Genomic DNA, 17,710 nt, shown 5'->3' with positions numbered 1-17,710 from the left:
CCTGTGCGAAAGACACATCACATATCCAAACCTACACTAAGAGAAAGAGCAGCTGAAATATTCTTGTGTCCAACAAAAAAATAAAGTATGACACCTATGACAGACTTGGTACTGGACGTGGCACTCAGTTACAGAAATTAATGAGATAGCAATAGTTCCCTGTCCACAGGATGTTGGTAGAAAAATCACTTATGTCAACCTTTGATGAGGGCTTTCAGAATGTCAAAAGCTCATGACATCAGTAACGAGGTTTCCTATGCAGTGTATTTTAGGAGGTAAAAGACAAATGAGTCCTACGGGGGGGGGGGGGGGGGCAGAATCTGTTCCTCTTTCTCCAGACACTTTATCTTTAAAGGTTAGTGGGGAGTTAAAAAATGTAAAATAATGTTCAAATCTAATTGGAGGACAAGATATTGCCCATCAAGCAAAGAAATGAAAACAGTAAAAAAAAAAAAAAAGACATACATATGCACAAAGTTTTACACCCACACTTAAGCTGTTTCTTAATCTGAAATTAGGAGTTCTTATTGTACAACCTGTTAATTAGAGTAATTATTATTACTGTTGTTGCTGACAGTTTAACATTTTTTCTATATCACCAGGTGTGATGGTAAGAGTTTGTAATCTCAGTACCCACGAAACCTTGACTCAGAAATACACACACAAAGCTATATAAAACATCACATTAAGTACCTCTTAGTATCTAAAGTATCCCTAACACTCTCAGTTCATGAAGGTACAGTTAGAAAAATTACCTTTGGCAGGAAGAACATTAGCTTGGAGATTAAAAGGAGCCCGAGTTTATGCCACATACATGACAGCTGGGAAATTTGTAATAGACCAAGGGAAGATCCACAACCACCACTGACAATATAGGTTTAAATAAATTCTGCCACATACACACCATGGAGAGAGAAGTAGGAGGAATGTGATTACTTACTCTATGACTTTAGACACATTACAAATTTAATTCCCCCAAAAGGAGTAGATATCAATTTAGCAAAGAGAGGACAAACCCAGTGCCTTTGGTTCACACCTGATTGAAATCCTAACTACTCAGTAGGCTAAGATAGGAGGACTATAGTTCAAGGCCAGCCCAGGGAGGAAAATCCTAGAGACTCATCTCCAACAAACAACCAAAAACCCAAAAATGGCGCTATGACTCAAGTGGTAGAGCACTAGCCTTGAGCCAAAATGCTTAGGGACAGCACCCATTCATTCAAGCCCCAGACTGGCAGAAAAAGGAAAAGAAAAACAGGTGAAATTAACCAGGGCCTGTGCTGCCCACATACATACCTGAGAAAGTATAAATGAGCTTATAAACATGTATATAGCATGCTGGTGTTTCTGCAGTATTACATTTTCACAAGAAAGACTTAGTTTAACTCACACATTGATTTATGTTATGATTCACATATAATGCTTTGATATTTGAAAGACTAGAAGTACTTGCAGTGTGCAAAATAAAAATCCATTCATTTATTTACTGGCTTTTTTATTTGTTGCTGCTTAGAAGAATAAATAGAATCCTGGCAATGGCATTATTACTGTTACTTTCTTTCCTTGATGTTAAAGTAAAATGCTTTATGAAAATATGTACAACACAAGATACAAATGATTCCATCTGATTTTAAAAGAGCTGGGAAGTTTACTGAATGTGGTAGACATTTGAAATCATAAGGCAGATTCTGAACATATTTATGATGATACTCACTACACTTATTGTCTCCCTGGCCACATACTGGAAACGTATCCAATTATCAATTGAGGACAGCTCTACACAGACCACCAAGCTTCTTAACTAATTCCCATTAAGTCTACTTAGGCTCTGCAGACAATTTACTCATGATGACCCCTTTACCATCAGTTCCTTTTAATGGAAAGAATAAGAGATATTAGATGTTAACTGCCATCCTTTAGTGGAAGAACATTTTTCAATAAATGGTTTAACGATAATGTATGTGGATAGCTCCTACTATACACCATAGGAGTATCTCTGGAAAAGACAACTAGCATTACATTTACAGTAGTTGTTTTTGACTTTTAATTTGTAACTGACAAATAAAATCATACATACTTATGATTTTATACCATGGCGCTCTGGTTATGAATGCAGTGTGGAATGACCAGGTCAAACTAATTAATGTATCCCATCACCTCACTCATCTTTTTGTTTTGTGATGGGAAGATTTTGAAATCTCCTTCTTTAGTCATGAGCATATAGCTCAGCAGTAAAAGGACTTCCTTGTATTTGTGAGGCCTTGAGTTTGGTCCCCAGCATCACTAACAAAACCAAAGCAAACCAGAGTTAAAACCTACTCTTAGCAATTTTCTAGGATACAACATATTGTGCTATACTACCATGACTATGATGTACCATTGATCAGAAATTGTTCTTCCACTAGACATTGCTTTTGTGTAGATGTACATCTCCACATAGTTGGAACTGAGCCAGTGGCTGGCGCTTGCTATTGGCCTATGCTGATGTGCCTAGTGTTGTTGATGATACTGCCTGTGCCTGTGTTTCATGGGGCACCAAAAACCAAGTTGATTTCTTCTTAAGAGAATCCCTTCAAATATGTCAAGGGACATCATTATGGTCTATCAGTACACATTGTCAGTTTGAGTCATTTCCCCTAGAGAAGAGAAGCAAGCTCACTTCCTACCACCATCAAAACTAATGTGTGCTTAATGGGCCAATGCTTCCCGTCAGCATCCATACCCTCACCCACAAGATGAGGCACAATCCTTACAGAGTTTGCCCTTCCCTTGGATGAGACTTTGAATAAACACAAATACCCAATTCAGATGGTGGACTACCAGGTACTTTTGAGATTAGGTTGGAGACTTCAAATTATTCCAAGAGACAAGGGGGAAGAATTGGACAGAGAGGGGTATCATCTCCCAGAGTCTATGAACCACCAATTATCCAACTCCAATCCCAGCTTCTATCACGGGATTCCAGCAAACTCTGGAAACAGAGACAATCTGAGCAGAGTGCAGAGGTATGATGTTAACATGGAAGATATAAGATGTCTTATTTGAACATGCAAAAATGCAGTCCATAGAATGTCTCTATTTTTTATGTTCACTTTCCAATACTAGGAAAATAAAAGGAGATAAATTTGTTCCTAGCAGAGTAAACAAAAAATACTGCTTCCTTTCCCTATCAATTCTGGTTAAGATTCATTCTGCTGGTCACTCAGGTTGCATAAGGTCAGGGGCTTGCTTATCTTGTTCACTGTGTGTGTGTGTGTGTGTGTGTGTGTGTGTGTGTGTGTGTGTGTGTATGTACACTGATAGGGACTGCCTAGGGGTGGAAAGAAAGGAGCCTTCATGTGTGGGTGCTAGACAGAACACCTTCCAGGGAAAGCTTTCTGCCTTCACTCATGAATGAAACCAATAATCTTAATCTAAAATTCCCAGCGGCACTCTGGCGAACTCTGCAGCAGTAATTGCTCATGTACATATTAACAACTCTCAAAACCCTGGACCTCACTGACTAATTAGAACAATCTGTCTTGATATGTAGATGTAATGGTTGTTAATGTAAGAGCCACACTCTGGAAGAATGGACCTTCAAAAGAGCATTTTCAGAGCTGCACAACTAACTCCCTGCCTTGCTCGTGGAGGATAAATGTGGTTATTTGGAAGTAACTAATTTATTTGGGCCTTGCATCCTTTAAAAGAGCGGTTTTTAAGGGAAGGATTTGTTTCTTTAAACATCTTTTCAAATTAAAAAAAAAAATTTCTTTTTGTCACTCATGAGGCCTGGGTGCTGTCTCTGAGCAATTCTGCTCAAGGCTAGTGCTTGAGCCACAGTGCCACTTCTGGTTTTCTGTTGATTAAATGGAGATGAGAGTCCCAAGGACTGTGCTCCCTGGGCTAGCTTTGAACTTCAATCCTCAGATCTCAACCTCTTGAGTAGAGTAGCTAGGATGATAGGCATGTGCTACCAGCACTCTGCCTCCTCCTCCTCCTCCTCCTTCTCCTCTTTTTTGGCAAGTCCTGGGACTTGGACTCAGGGCCTGAGCACTGTCCCTGGCTTCTTTTTACTCAAGGTTAGCACTCTGCCACTTGAGCCACAGCGCCGCTTCTGGCCGTTTTCTGTATATGTGGTGCTGGGGAATTGAACCCAGGGCTTCCTGTATAAGAGGCAAGCACTCTTGCCACTAGGCCATATCCCCAGCCCGAGTGCTCTGCTTTCTTTAAACATCTTTTTAATGAATGAGTTCTGAATGAGTTCAAAAGTTTCCATTTTCAAGAATCAGCCTCTTTAAAAACAACTATGCACATAAGAGACATTCTCAGCAGATATTTATTACTCCTTATCCTGCTATGGGATTACAACCATCAACACTGGAGACTCAGTGAAAAACAGACAGATCTCTCTCTTCCAAAAGTTTACATGCAGTCACAGTGAGAAGGAGTGCTGCTTGTAAAAGGGAAGGGAGTTAATAAACAAGTACACAAATCAATAAGTAACTGGGAAAAGTGGAAATGGGAAAGAAAGTGAGTTGAGAGAGGGGAGAACATACGATGTTGTAATTGGTAAGATCAGGACAGGAAGGAGCCATGAGAAAGTATAACCAGGGAGAGAATAGATAGGACAGAGAGACATTTAGGATGGGAGGGGGGGAGGAATTGGAGGAAGTATTCAACCTTAGAGGTAAGGTTAACGTCTTCCCATTTATCCAAACTAGAAATTACCAGAAGATTTTTAGCAAAGAAAAGTTGCAATTCCACTCAAGTGTTTAAAAGAAAGCTTTGTTATTGCTTCTCTGCCTTTTGGGTAAGATCAAGTGTAGTATCTGTCTTTATGAGTTTAATATCTGATATGTCCTCTACCCGAGGACAATACATTAAACTGATTTTTGGGAGTGGGAGTGGAGCTTTCTCTACTCACTCCATGAATCAACTTGATATCGAAGCTTTGGTGGAAATAAAATAAAATACAAAATAAAAGTTTTGTTACTAAACAGGCACCCTGAAAACACTAAAGGAAGGAGTAGGAGAAACACTTGGGCTCCTTGGCGCAGGACGGAACTTCTTTAACAAAGACCCAGAAAGGCTACAAATCAAAGAAAGGTTGGACAAATGGGACTGCATCAAACCGCAGAGCTTCTGCACAGCAAAGGACATAGCTCGCAAGATAAACAGAAAGCCCACAGACTGGGAGAAGATCTTTACTGGACATTCAACAGACGAAAGCCTCATCTCTAAAATATATGCAGAACTAAAAAAATTGCCTTTTTCCAAAACAAAACCGCAAAGAACCAATAGCCCCCTCATCAAGTGGGCTAAAGACTTACAAAGAGACTTCTCTGATGAGGAAATGAGAATGGCCAAGAGACATATGAAAAAATGCTCTACATCACTGGCCATAAAAGAAATGCAAATCAAAACAACATTGAGATTCCATCTCACCCCAGTAAGAATGTCATATATCAAGAAAACTAACAATAACAATTGTTGGAGGGGATGTGGCCAAAAGGGAACCCTACTTCATTGTTGGTGGGAATGTAAACTGGTTCAGCCACTCTGGCAAGCAGTATGAAGATTCCTCAGAAGGCTAAATATAGAACTCCCCTATGACCCAGCAGCCCCACTTTTGGGTATCTATCCAAAAGACCACAAACAAAATCACAGTAATGCCACCAGCATAACAATGTTTATTGCAGCACAATTTGTCATAGCGAGAATCTGGAACCAGCCCAGATGCCCCTCAGTAGACGAATGGATCAGGAAAATGTGGTACATATATACAATGGAATTTTATGCCTCTATCAGAAAGAATGACATTGTCCCATTTGTAAGGAAATGGAAGGACTTGGAAAAAATTATACTAAGTAAAGTGAGCCAGACCCAAAGAAACATGGACTATATCTATGGTCTCCCTTATTGGGAATAATTAGTACAGGTTTAGGCAAGTCATAGCAGAGCATCACAAGGCCCAATAGCTATACCCTTATGAACACATAAGATGATGCTAAGTGAAATGAACTCCATGTTATGGAGACATTTGTTATATCACAGTTGTAACTACTTTCAACGTCCTATGTGTATCTGTAGCTTCTATTATTGATGATGTTCTTGTATCACCTTCCTGTGGTTGTACCTACACTATCTCTGTAATCTTATCTGAGTATATTGGAAACCGTGTATACTGGTATTGGAAGCAGGAAATTGAAAGGGAATACCAAATTTGAGAGGCAGGGTAAAAAAAGACAAACAACTACAAAAGCAATACTTGCAAAACTGTTTGGTGTAAATGAACTGAACACCTCCGTGCGGGGCGGGGGGGGGGGGTGAAGGGGGAGGAGGGAGAGGGGTATGAGGGACAAGGTAACAAACTGTACAAGAAATGTATCCAGTGCCTAACGTATGAAACTGTAACCTTTCTGTACATCAGTTAGATAATAAAAATTTGAAAAAAATAAAAATAAAAATGAAAAAAAAAAGTTTTGTTACTGTTCAAGAACAGATTGAGGGCCAGAGCCCTTTTAAATAAGAATTGTTAAGTAGCAATAATTGTTATATGAGAGGAAGATGGCTTGAACCAGCAAAGATCTACTAGAAAAGAAAAGAGTTGAAGACTGACACAAAATCATGCTGTATATCACTAGGCTTCAAAAAGACCCAAATCCAAATCTGCAGTCTGTTTCCAATGAATGCCTTTGCCTTTCACACCATCAAGATGCTGAAAATTCTAGGTCAAAGTATAACACTGCCTGTAGTAAATGATATCCTAGAATATGCCCTGGCTTGTTCAAATTACCCTGTGAACAATTGAAAAAAATATATGTATGTATATATTTATATGTATATATGTGTGTGTATACATGTATATATATATATACCCACACACACGCACCCCCCACACACATGCACATACATACACACATACTAGGTTTAATAGTCACTTCTCTGTGGTCAAATACATAGCACATATTCTAAAATAAAAACAGATACATAACCTAGCCAAAAAAAGAAAGTAAGACCAATCAAAACTGCAGCTTACTCCAGACTGGTTGGTTATCTCCATACTTCTGTCCTGAAATTGTCTTTCTTTTTAGCCAAGGAACACAGCCTATGTCTCCTGAGGTAGTACTGCTGTCCCATCTCGCTTGGGGGAGCTCGTTCTAGACTCAAAACTATCAGAGTAGAGCACTGGTGGCTCTCCCTGTAATCCTAGCTAATCAGGAGGCTGAGATCTGAAGATCACAGGTTAAAGCCAGTCCAGGTCAAACCCAAGAAAACTCTACCAATTAACCAGCAAAAAGCCAGATTAGAGGTTTGGCTCAAGTGGTAGAGTGACAGTCAGGAGCTAAAAAGATAAGGGGACCTTGAGGCAAAACTGAATACTGCTACGAAAGGGGGAAAAAAAAAAGATGTTTACAACTAGGTCTCTCCTTCCAACAACCATCCCTGCCCAAGAGCCTTCATCTCTTTCCTGAAGTGTAGCCTTATCTTCTCACTTGGCTCTCAGCAGCCATAGACGATTGCCGTTCTCAAGTTGGGTGAGAGGGACCCTTCTAAAAGACAAGGCAGCCACTGTGCTATTCTACTGAAAACATTTCCCTGGTGTCTCACCTTGCCTGAAGTGAAAGCTCAGAGCTTCCGTAGGTGCACCACACCTCACACCTTGATGAGGTCACCCATCGTTGCCCCTATTCACTTTCTGGGACACCAATCTTGCAGGCACACCCCTGCCTCAGGACCTCAGCACAGGCTGAAGTCACAGCCACCTGGGAGCAGGTTGTCCCACATCCCACACAAGAGAAGACTGCTGACCTGAGGAGTGAACAAATACCACAGTGCACGCTGACACCAGAGAAGAGGCAAAGGGCGTAATGCACACGGCAGCATGGCGTGGGAATGAGGGCCATGAGACTCCTTGGGGCAGCCCGTTCCCAGGGTGCTCTCATCTTTATCCTCACAAAATATGCAAACCAAGTGTCCCATAGTCAAGTTGATTCAGGGGAAATTCTCCCTAAAATGAAAACCGTGCAAGTTTCTTCCATGGAATATTGCAAAAGTCAACTATAGTTGCCCATTACCAAGCTATTAAGAGAGAGACATTCCCCTTATAGCATTTCCTACATGTATCTGACTGACTGACCATGGCTCACTTTTTATACAGTGCATTTAGAGAATCCAGAAAATATCCAGGAGACCATATTATTCTGTGGGGATGGTTGCGGACAGTGTGATATTCCAGCATACACTTGCCTTCTTTAAGAGGAATGAAGAGACAGAGTCAGAGGAAGATGCAAACTCAAGAGGAAGTATGAGAAATGGAAGGAAACCAAGAGGGAAGTCACTTCCTGCTCACAGACTAATGAGTACAGAGGCATAAGCTGAGAGCAGCTCCTGCTGTACAGAACCAATGCACTAAAGGCTTTCACAGGAAGACTCGAGTTAAAGCGGCATTCTGTGTGGAAAGGGCTAGGATTTACTCTTCACCATCCCTAGCTTACAGGCACGAACCTGAGATTTCAAGTCACATCTTTTAAGGTATCTTCAAACATGCACGAGATGAAATGTCTATTTTTACATAAGATAGGGTTTGGGTTGAATTTGTCCAGCTGGTGTCTGCATATCCCAATAAATGCATCCAAACACAATCTGTGCTCCAAACACTGCCAGGCAGACAATCTGAAGCAGGAAGGCTCCGAAATTTCCTTTCTATTCCATTCAGGGGGGCTACCATGAATTTCTGTGTCAGGGATTTAAAGTGGTGAGATGAAATAAACTTTCCTTCCAACTTAGCTTCTTTCTATTCTTTGTAAATCTTTCTGACTGTCCCTTCTGAGTGGCAGTAGCAGTAAAGAAGTTGGAAAGGCTTTAGATTTAAGATGGCTTGAAACCTTTCTGCTCAACTTTTGACAGGACAAAATAAAAAGGCAGGGTGGGTGGAGGTGTAGAGCCACTGTCCCATAAATCCTCTTAACCTGAATTACAATACATCTGATCTGGCTGCATGAGGTGCCTACCTCCAGTGTACAAAGATCTCCCTAGCCAGCTTTATTTGAGGTTTTTTCAGCTTGGAAATGGATTCTGAGAAGAATAGTGCTCAAAGCTCTGGGAATAAATGGGAAGGAGAAAAAAAAAAATAAGGGGAGAAGGCAGAAAGCTCATAAAGGAAAAACCCTATGACATAGGAGATAAACTCTTTGCACAAGGAAAGCCACATCCTAACACCAAACTGAATTATTGTAACTATGTATATATCTTAAATATCATGTATATAATATGATATTTAGAGACAGAGAAAAATGATGATTAGGATGAAGCATATCAACATAGCCAACATCTTCCATAGCTATCTGTATTGGCTCTGTGTGGCAAGAGCAGCTATAGTCAATTCATTTAGTGAAGCTAACCCTCCCTCCCCTTCTTGAGCTTAGAGCTTCATGCTTGCTCAACCTGCTTGGCTGGTGCTCTACCACTTGCATCACACCTCCAGCCTAGCTTCTAGCTGATTATTTTGAAAATGGAGTCATGAGGACTTTTTTACCCAGCTTGGCTTCAAACTGTGATCCTACAGATCTGAAGCCTCTGGAGTACCCAGACAAGAACCACCACTGCCTGGCTTCCTTTCACCTTCTTTCTAAAGATGGACAATGTATGGATGTCATTATATTTGTTTTCAGATTAAACCACAGTGGTCAATCCAGTTTAAAACTACTATTTTCGATTTGTTTCTACTGTCTCATGCCTGTAATCCTAGCTCCTTAGGAGGCTGAGATCTAAGGGTGACAATTCAAAGCAAGAAAAGTCCTTGAGACTCTTATCTAGTACTAACCACTTCTAAAAAAAACAGTGAGGAGTAGAGCTGTGGTTCAAGTGATAGTGCTAGCCTTAAGCCAAAAGTCAAAGATAGCACCCAGGCCTTATGCCTCAGGACCAGGACCAGAACCAGAACCAGAACCACCACCACCACCACAGATATTTCTACACAAACATCTCAGAGGACTTCCTGTCCCCTTCATCCCTTCTTTTTGTTTCTGATTCAGCCAAGTCATGATGGTTAGAAGCACCTTTGAAAGCAGCAATTAAAGTTGTAACATCGCGGGCTGGGAATATGGCCTACCGGTAGAGTACTTGCCTCGCACACATGAAGCCCGGGGTTAAATTCCTCAGCACCACATATATAGAAAAAGCCAGAAGTGGAGCTGTGGCTCAAGTGGCATAGTGCTAGCCTTAAGCAGAAAGAAGCCAGGGACAGTGCCCAGGCTCTGAGTTCAAGCCCCAGGACTGGCAAAAAAAAACAAAAATAAAATGGTAACATAACTTGTACCACATCAGTATTTCCACAAGCAATGGCAAGAAAAATAGTTAATAAATAAAATACATTTTAAAAAATGATAGTTTAGGTGAGGGCTGTGAAAGAATAGTTTCAAGAATAGTAATATCCAATTTCCCTAGCATTCTTCTTATAACCACAGGAGCTCAACCACTCCATCTTGAAGGTGGGTGTGGTGAGAGCCACTCTCCCACGAGGTTGCTGTGAGGCTTCAATGAGGAAACATCTGGGAAATGCTCACCCATGGGTCGGTGCACATTGCAATGTGATGGCTGTTTCACAAACCCCATAACTTCACCCCTAACTTTCCTTTTTCTCATTGATTACTTGACGATCTACAGTTCACTAAGTTTCTACTTTGAGAATCACTCCAATTTAACCATGTTTGATATTCAGAGAGCATCGTCTCTCCTTAGCTGTAACTCTCAGTACGAGTCAATCAGCGATCAGCACGCCACATGTCGGTGACATACCATCAAACAGCCCTGAGCCAAGTTCACATCTAAAGATGACTGTGATGAGGACTGTCAGACATCACACCAGGGACAAGGCTGCTTTTTCCCCTTGCAAAATCTGCTCTCTGGCTTTGTACAGCCAGGCATTAACTTCTCCACAGAGCATCCTCTTAAGTACCCAGACCTCCTCAAACGCTCCTCTCAATTAACACAGGATGTACATATGAAAGCTCAGCCAGATGGAAATTAAATATTTTACTAAGAAAGGATGAAACACCACGGTAAAATGGAATCCTCATTTCAACAGAGTCACTAAATTTCAAGCAATCCCCTTGCCATTAGAAGGAGTCACTTCGGAGTTAACCGTAACTGTCTACACCACAGGATGGCAGACACAAGGGAAGCATAGAACGTGCTCTCTAACAGTTCCAAGCATTTCGTGAAGAGATGACTCAGGAAAGCAGGGCCTGTCTGAAGCTCCACGGGTAAAAATCTGTGAAGAAAGCCTGTTTCAGAGGATGTGAAATCACTTGAGGTGCTGGGTGCTAGTGGCTCACGCCTATAATCCCAACAACTCAGGAGACTGAGATCTGAGGATCTGGGTTCAGAGACAGCCCAGTCAGGAAAGTCCATGAGACTCTTATCTTACCTCCAATGTACCTCCAGAAAACCAGAAGTGGCGATGTGGATATCAAAGTGATAGAATGCTTTGCGTTGAGCAAAGGTGCTCAATGACAACACTTAGGCCCCGAGCTGAAGCCGAACAATGGACAAAAAAAATCAAAATAAAACAGAGGGTACACTGGTTGGGAAAGAAAAAGGTATGCCATGCCCGATCTTTAAGAGAAATGTTTTAGCCCGCTTCAAGAGGCAGGTCTCTCTAAAGACAAACCAAACAGTGTATCAAACTCACAGCTCTGAACGATTACTTATTTCAACAAATGAGATTTCAGCTCTTAAGGTGATCCGACAACATACTCCATCCCCCCATTTTTCTGAGAATTACGGACTGAAGGAGACCTGGGCTCTTTGGGAACCCACATTTTCCAAAAGTGGGAAAAAGTTCCACGTTCCAAGGGGAAAAAAAAGGAGAGGGACAGAACCCATGTAAGTTTTGGGGGAAAACTGTGCTAAATAAAGCCAAAAAGAAGAAGGTTTAGGAGGAAGGGGGGAGTGGTTACTGGAAATTGAACTGCTTTCTAGGCTGGGCTCTACCATCTGGGCATCGCTGTTGTTTGCCTTTTGAGTTGATTCTTTAGATAAGGCCTCTCACTTTTATTCAATATTGGCCACCAGCTGCCTCCCTCTCACATCTACCTCCCAAGCAGTTGGGAACAGGCAAGTGCCATCATATCAGCCTTGTGTTTTGAGATAAGGTCTGGCTACCTCCAGGCCGCCTCGCTCCCACCTGGCTGACCTAGATACTCAATCTTCCTAATTCTGCCTCTAAAGTATCAAGGATTATAGATGTGAGCTACCACACCCACCAACAGAGTTCTTTAGTGCCAGACCTCTCCAAAGCCCTTAATATGCCCATGAATATCATAAATCTTCCAGAAAATACATCATGTGAAAACTTGTTTCCAAAAGAATTCTGAAAAGAATGAACCTCCCATCAAGCCCATTCTTTAGATCCACCTGCTAGGAAGGCCACTGAATATCATGGGCCTTGGTGTACAGATGTGTGGGCCCACCTCTGAGTTCTGTAGCAGCCTGGCAGGAATGAGATCCTCTGAGCTAGAACCACACGATGATGGCAAGATACTGTGCAGTCACCGTGTGACTGAACCAAGATCCATTTCACCAACAGAAAGGCACATTGCTTGTCTCGCTCAGCATGGAAAGGCAGGGTCTGAACAGACAACGTAGCCAACGTAGCCAAGGGCTACGGAGAGCAGAGACAGCTACAGGCCAGGGCCCAACAACATAGAAGAGGGAAGAAGCCATGAAATGAAGTCAGAAACTTTCTCCCCTACACTGGTTCCTCCTTCGCCTTCATGAAGAATGCTATACAGGATCACAACAGAGAAGCCAGGAGGAAAGAGAAGGACCTGGACACATCTGGAGACACAGATAGACCTAGATAGTAGCTGATAGCTACACGCTGTGCTCTTTTAAACATACAGGAATAGAGCCACACAAAGAACCTGAGACCCACACAACAGTCTTAGACATCGGACAGAATACGATTAATAACTATCCTGTTAATTTATAAGTTTGGGGTAAAATCTTACTGGATGGTGGAGACTGATATGAAAGGATATAGCTTAAACTTCTGGTGTTTCTACTTAATATTCACCTGCTTGTTTCAGAAATCATGCTTTGAAAGAGATATGTAGAAAAAACCCTATCACCTGCAAAGTAGATGACAAGCTTTATAATGCCTTCATTTAAAAAAGTATTAGTGTAAATTGTACAAAGGTGCTACATTGTGACATCTACACACATGCATATAATATTCTTTGATCTAATTTACCCAGTCTGTTATTTTCTTAAGGCTTTTTCTTCTTGCCTTGCTTTCTGAGCAGTTTTTAGTAGGTCTCACAATGCTATTTTCATATATATTCATATATATATTTAGAAGGTCTCACTATGCAATTTTCATATAAATTTTAATATATATTCATATATAAAGATGGTGTATTATATATTTATAGCATATTCATATATATGAAACAGACTATTATATATACATTGTATATAATATATATATACATATATGTATCATAATCACTCTTATCACCCTCTTCCTCTGGAATAATGCTTTTCTGAAGAAGACTGAAAGTTCAAACATCTGGAATGCAGGGTTGTAGACAAGGGATTTTAGACCTGTAGCATATGGCAACGTGTACGTGGTACAAATTTTAAAAAAATGTCTTTTCCTCTGTGCACTTTGTAAGATGGTCTAAACAGAGCTGAAATGAACCAGCTGTGAGTTTCCCTGGAAAGGGCACAGACAATCAATTTGGATCATTTAAACTTATTGAAGACTTCAACTCATAAAGCACCAATAAGTCTGAATCAACAACTCCTGCAATCTCTTATTGTAATAAATACGATTTTAATTACCTCAGACAACAAGCAAGCAATGAACCTCTACTTTAATGGAGCTCTCAGAGGTTTCATCAGGAGGTTGCTCTTGAATTAACTCCAATTTCAGTTACTAGTGGAAACGAGGCAGGATTCAATTCCTATTAGTGCTTATACAAACCTTTATTTAGCTCACCAACCGGAGAACATGGGGTGACTGTGAAAAAGTAAGATTAGGATAGGGGAGAAGCTGTCAGATAAAACTGTGATGGAAAAGATCACAGAAAGTTCAGGGCCATGTTTGGTGGTATGTATCTTCAATACCACCTACTTAAAGGCAGAGGCAGAAAGGACTACAATTCAAAACTAGGCCATACAAAAGCTTAGAGGTGCCCATCTCAACAAACTCAGTATGGTGGTATCTGACAGTGATCCCATCTCCATAGGATGTGGTAACAAATTCCAGTACTGCTACCAACCAACAAACAAATCTAGCTAGCCGCACAAATAGAGAGTATTTCAAGGTCAAACATGGAGTCTAGTCACTCAAGCAGCCCGTTGCAAATGCCTCTTTCCTAACTCAAGCTGCTAAGAATGCTGACTATTGAGGAGCTTGGATTTTGTTTTGACAAGGACTTCTTGGTTAACTTCTAGACTGGATGTTTTTAAATGTAGGAACTATTCAACCGAATCTAGGATTACAGCCAGGCAAATGCGGAGAGATCTAATTTCTGGATGACCTCAAAGAATTCCTGGGAAGCAGTCAATCTTACAAAGGTGTGTTTGTTGCAATTTGTCCTCAGGGAATGAACCCAGGGTTTTGCAGGGCAACATGTTTAGAATTCAGCGATGGGGGGGGGGGGGGGGGCGCGTCTGCCAGAACTCCCAGGGTTGTGACTATTTCTCAAGTAGGGCCTAAAGAAGCAGACCAGCACTGCTATTACACAGAAAGCAAGGTACACTTGCTCACAGAAAAAAAAAAAAATACACTAGAGGCCGCAGCGATTTGTCAAGAACCAAGTCCTCAGTGTTCAAATTTGTTTAAAATGATGCTCCAGTGAAAAAGGCTCCATTGCACTCAACACTGCTGTCTCTACTCCGGCATCTTGCAACTAACTGTCCCATGAGTGACATCCTTGGAGTCAGGTTGGTCTAGGCAGCGAATTGATCAGCAGCATGCTAGGTAGCTAGCTCATAGGAAGCCAGGGGCAAGGCCCTGCCCAAAAGGATGAGGACCAGAATCTCTCTAGGTATTTCTTCATGTCTTGTACCCAGAATGGCAGCGAAAAGAACTTTGCCCCCAACAGAGAAATGCTGCCATATTCTACCAGTCCTAGGGTAGCCATCAATAAAGACTTGCTGGTTCTCACATATAATACATACAGAATGAAATGTCACCAGTGTAAGTTAATTCTTCCATAATACTCAGAAAAATGTCTTGCTTTCGTTCTAGTTTCTTGGAAAATAGTGACACACAGGCAGACAGACAGACAGGCAGGTAAACTGACACTGAGATGTTTAAATGGCATAAATACTTTCCAGTGCCTGTGTGCTCACCTGCAATCCTAGCTACTCAGGAGGTTGAGATCTGAGAATCATGTTTCCAAGCCAGCTCCACAAAGGGAAATCCATGAGAATTTTATTTCCAATGAACCATTAAAAGAGCCAGAAAGGAGGTGGGATGGGGGGCTGGGAATATGGCGTAGTGGTAGAGTGCTTACCTCACATATATGAAGCCCTGGGTTTGATTCCTCAGCACCACATATAGAGAAAAAGCCAGAAGTGGCGCTGTGGCTCAAGTGGTAGAGTGCTAGCCTTGAGCAAAAAGAAGCCAGGGACAGTGCTTAGGCCCTGAGTTCAAGCCCCAGGACTGGTTAAAAAAAGAAAAGAAAAAGCCAGAAATAGTGGTAAGAGTATTAGCCTTGAGCCAAAAAGCTCGGAAATAGTTCCTAAGGCCCCCAATTGAAGCCCCAGAAGTGGCACACACATGCACTCACACAGAAAACAACCAAACTTTATGAAGAGAATGAATGTTAATGAAGAGCTCAATGAACAAAACTTCACAGAAAATATCACAGACAGGTTAGGAACAAAATTGAGCAACTTTCCTGTGTATATATTTTTTTTTTTGGCCAGTCCTGGGCCTTGGACTCAGGGCCTGAGCACTGTCCCTGGCTTCTTCCCGCTCAAGGCTAGCACTCTGCCACTTGAGCCACAGCGCCGCTTCTGGCCGTTTTCTGTATATGTGGTGCTGGGGAATCGAACCTAGGGCCTCGTGTATCCGAGGCAGGCACTCTTGCCACTAGGCTATATCCCCAGCCCCCTGTGTATATTTTAACATTGAATTGGATACAGTTACCTTTAATCTCTGCAATTCAAGTTCCTCCCAATATAGCACTCAGTACTTTAACATGTTTATCACATTTTCAGGAAGCAAGTTATGAACCAGACAAGCTTCAATGATAAACTCAATTAATATAGGCAGGCTTGCCATCTGACTACTTATAAGGGGGAAAAAAAATGCAAGGAACTTAGTCAAGCAGTAAGTCTGGGCACAGAAGCTGCCAGAGCTGAATTCCATGGCTCTCATTAAGTAACAGAAAACCAAAATATACTTTGTAAGTCATAAGGTCTCAAAACCATGGGGATTTTTTTTTTACATTCAACTGTAAGGAGGAGACAAGTTGGCATGGGATGAAATGATTACAAATGATGCTGATGTTTTCAGTTCCTTGCTCTAAAGATCTTCTCTTCCAGAGTAACCACAAGACAAAGTTTTCAAACTTTTAAGCACAGGCCTTTTGTCCAGATCATTAACTGAACAAATGGTAACCCAATTCTAGGACAAAGAGGCTTCAGAGCAAAGCTGGCTAGAGACAAACTACTCCTTCTATTTCTGCTACCCAGGGGAGCCTGTCCACAAGACAGAAGGGAATTTTATTTAGCAACATGCTGGAATTTTGCTTCTAGGAACTAAGTTTTCCAAGTATGAATAAAGTCAGACTTCTAAGAAATGAGTCATTCCATTCACAGGGCCAAGGGGGTGCCCATTAAGCAGAAATCCTACTCTGGAGACATATAATTAGTGTGACGAGAACAGGAAGTTCCTGAGTCCTAGAACAGGGAGAATATGGGCCATTGAGAATTTGTTAGCCCAGTGGAAAAAAGGAAAAGCAGCATTTTCTTCGAGTAGGCAACTCTGATTTCACCAGGAACAGTGCTATGTCAGTGTAAGCATGTGACACTATGTCATGTATGGTCTGATTGTCTTTCATACCTCCTAGATCCTGTCTCCTTCTCCAAGGCATACTTCAGAAACTAGAATCCCTCTTGTACAAGGTAAGTCATACTACCATTCCCCTGCCCTTTTGTCTTAACGACCCTTAGACAAATGCCTTGGCTTTCCAATGGTGATGGCCTTCTCAGAGAACATGCTCTGGAAAAGGATGTCCTTCAGTCCTTTCCAGAAGAGAAAAAGAGCAAACATGACGAGAAGCACCTGGTGTAGAGGCTCAGTTCCTACTTCACGGATGTGAAATGTCCAGGACGCGATGAACTCACCACTGTCATTAGCCAAAAATGTGGTATTTTTGTGTATTCGCTGCTTCACTGTCAGATGACAGAGAACATCATAGAAAGCTAGGATTACAAAGGGATGCTCCTTCAGGAGGAAGCAGCACTACCAAGTATTATGAATTAAGGTGAGTGAGGAAGCCATCCCAATAAATACAGCTTGGAAGGGGAGGGAAAAGAGAGGGGAGGGAGGAGTGAAGAAAGTGAGGAAGAGAGGAAGGAAGGAAAGAGGGAAGGGAGGAAGGGAAAAAAGGAAAGGAGAGGAGGGAAGAGGAAAGGAAAGGAAAAGAAAGGAAGAGAGAAAAAAAATTATTTGGCTTGCTGTGGTGGTGCACACCTGTAA

At 41.6% G+C, this 17,710-nt stretch overlaps 1 protein-coding gene and 1 pseudogene across 3 annotated transcripts in view; one reads left to right on the top strand and one right to left on the bottom strand.

The window, feature by feature from the left end:
- The window catches only part of Ptprg (protein tyrosine phosphatase receptor type G), a 670,876-nt gene that overhangs the window by 261,153 nt on the left and 392,013 nt on the right, over nucleotides 1-17,710 (bottom strand). The gene's annotated exons all lie outside the window — the stretch shown is intronic.
- Nucleotides 4,773-4,948, top strand: LOC125358906 (annotated as a pseudogene).

Source organism: Perognathus longimembris, chromosome 10, assembly GCF_023159225.1.
Source record: "Perognathus longimembris pacificus isolate PPM17 chromosome 10, ASM2315922v1, whole genome shotgun sequence".
NCBI lineage: Eukaryota > Metazoa > Chordata > Mammalia > Rodentia > Heteromyidae > Perognathus > Perognathus longimembris.
Note: the sequence above shows the minus strand (reverse complement) of the source record. Positions and strands in the feature narration are given on the sequence as shown.